This window comes from Brassica oleracea, chromosome C9 (genome assembly GCF_000695525.1).
Source record: "Brassica oleracea var. oleracea cultivar TO1000 chromosome C9, BOL, whole genome shotgun sequence".
In the NCBI taxonomy this organism is placed as follows: domain Eukaryota; kingdom Viridiplantae; phylum Streptophyta; class Magnoliopsida; order Brassicales; family Brassicaceae; genus Brassica; species Brassica oleracea.
In genome coordinates, this window is record NC_027756.1 from 27,134,107 (window position 1) to 27,136,870 (window position 2,764).

General features: G+C 47.5%; 1 pseudogene; it reads right to left on the minus strand.

Annotated features, from left to right (window-relative positions):
* Positions 1-1,586: 1,586 nt before the first annotated feature.
* The window catches only part of LOC106314687, a 3,725-nt pseudogene continuing 2,547 nt past the window's right edge, over positions 1,587-2,764 (minus strand).

The window sequence follows — 2,764 nt, forward strand, 5'->3', positions numbered from 1 at the left end:
CCTATCCTGGACTGTGCGATCGTGGAGTCTGCTCTGCTGGTGCCTGTCGCTGGTTACTTCCACCAATGCAGCCGCCGGTAACGAGATGGAGGATCCACCGCATGAGACTGTTGTTCTTCCGCTGCGAGTCAACCATCCAGCGTCGGTAAGCCTGATCATCTGTCACATCCGCTACCTCTCCGAGGTCGTATGATGGGTCAGCTTTTGGGGTATGTCCTCGACATCCTCCATATCCGCGTCAGGTGCAGCAGCACGAGGATCAGTGCATAAGATCTCGGGTGGTGGGAGGAAGCATATGTTGTCGAACACGCTGAGCCTGGTGATCTCGGGGTGAGGCATTTTGGTGAACAGCTGGGTACCCTCCTTGTCGAAGAAGCTGTAGGTATCCTCATCTCGCATGATGTGGCACGCTATAAGGTAATTGATGTCGAGGTACTGAATCTCCGTGTTCACCTTGTATTTGCTGAGATCAATGCATAAATGCTTGAAGAGTGGCGTGAGCAAGCTACCGCTTCTGTCCTTCTTGTTCGTGCCGTGCATCAGACAGAGCCTCCTCTCGGAAAGCATGGTGATGAAATGAAAGCCTGGGTTCGTCTTGAATTTTTGAATTGGAATGCCAGACCCTGAAGTGCAGATCTCATCCTCAATACCTGCATACAGGGTTTGCAGCTCCCCGTTTGTCACTTTGGAAGTCTGATCCTTAGCGAACAGGAGGTTTGAAATGATCTTTGCAATGACTCTAAGTGTCGGGTTCCTGATCTGCGACTGGTAGGCTTCGCCAGGTGTGAAGTTCCCATTCGTGATGAAGTCCCAGAAGGTGTTTGATGGGGCAAACTTTTTCGTCACTGTTACCCCTCTCGGCTCATTCGCGGTTTCATAGATTTCGTTGAGTATGTCGAAGGACAGTGAGCAATACTCTCCATCAGCCATGAATGAGAAGGAGCAGTTGGTGTAGGAAGGAGCAAAGAAGTCCTCATAGCTGATGGTGGCAGTGGCGAGCACATGGCGGACAAGGTCAGGGTAGAGCTCGTGCGTAGCGTAACAAAGGGGAGCGATCCCCATCGCTTGCAGCGTCTCGACCACATCCTCGTCGATAACGATCTCAACGAGAGTCCCGGCGTGGCAAAAACGGGTAGGTAGTATCTCGGCCTTGAGGAGAGTATTGTACCGACTAGCTGTCTCCTTGTCCCACCCTTCGCAATTGAAATCTAAAAGCATAGGGTCATCGAGATTGATTGGCTCATCCCCCTGTTCTCGCGACCATGGGTAAGAGGCGGAGGTTGGTTGTTGTGCTCGCTGTAGGGGCATGATGTTCATCTTCCTTGTTTTATTGGCCGATTGTTTGGTGCGTGGAGGCATCTGAAAGGCAAACAAAAATTTTTCATTAGTTCCATCCTCGGTTGCATAGAAGAAAAGGAATCAAACTAATCCTCTTTTAGGAACTATTCCTTTTTCCTTCTAAGCAACCCGCCTTCAACAAACCTGAACATCAACTCGCCAAATCAGACCATTTCAACTTTTCACAATCACAATTCATATGAGCAATGTATATCAAGATGCAACATTTTGTCTAAATCGGAACTTGCTCAAACAAAGGGGAAATGAAACTGCGATTCTCTAGGGCTAAGAGACAAAAGTTCAACTTCTAAAATCAACCCTAACAGCAAAAGGAAATTTCGGATCAAGTTATTTCTAACAAGAATCAAACTATCAAAGCGGTTTAGAAGGGTGAGCTTTTCAAACCGAAATCGCGATTGTGTTTTGATTGTCGAGCCTCTTACCGTGATAATCAGAGCAAATGGACTGCAAAAACAGAGAGAACTGGAGGGTACGGTTGAGTTAAAAGGGAAAGTGGAAGGATGGGGCCTTAGAAAGTGGAAGGGTGGGGCCTTAAATAGGTGAAACCCTAACCGCTCTCCATTATCTGTCTCTTCTTTTTTTTTCTTTTTTTTTTTGGGTCCGGAACACTTACGTGGAAAAGGCGATGGGTTGTTCCACCAGAAGAACAGTCCTTCGGTTGTTCTGACTGAAGTGTTCGGTTTTTTTCTTGTTTTTGACCTGCAAACTAAATCTGAAAAGAGATAAAATATACTATAGAAAAACAATATATACACTCACCAGTGGGTTGCCTCCCACCAAGCTCTTAGTTAAAGTCATTAGCTTGACTTAGCTCAGCCGATCAGGCTGATGGGGGATCGCTTAGGAGAATTTCTTCACCCTCTGCGATAGTGGAGTCAGCAAGGTAATGCTTGATGCGCTGACCATTGACGACGAACTCGTCTCCCTTTCTGTCCAGCAACACAACAGCTCCGCAAGGGCGGACTTCCTTAACGGTGAAGGGTCCGGACCATCTGGATTTCAGCTTGCCTGGGAACAACCTAAGTCTGGAGTTGAAGGGCAAGACCTTATTGTTTGGTTCGAAATGTCTGGCATTGATTCGCTTGTCATGGTAGGCTTTGGTCTTCTCCTTATAAATTTTGGAACTCTCATAAGCGAGGTGCCTTATCTCTTCCAACTCATGGACTTGGATCATGCGCTTCTCAGTTGCTGGCTTGATGTCGAAATTCAGTAACTTGACCGTCCATGCAGCCTTGTATAGAGCTCGACAGGAAGATGACAAGCCTTACCGTAGACCAGGTGATAGGGGGTGGTTCCTAGCGGCGTTTTGTAGGCTATTCTATAGGTCCAGAGAGCATTGTCCAGCTTAAGTGACCAGCCCTTGCGCGAGGTATTGACAGTTTTCTGTAGAATGTTCTTGACTTCC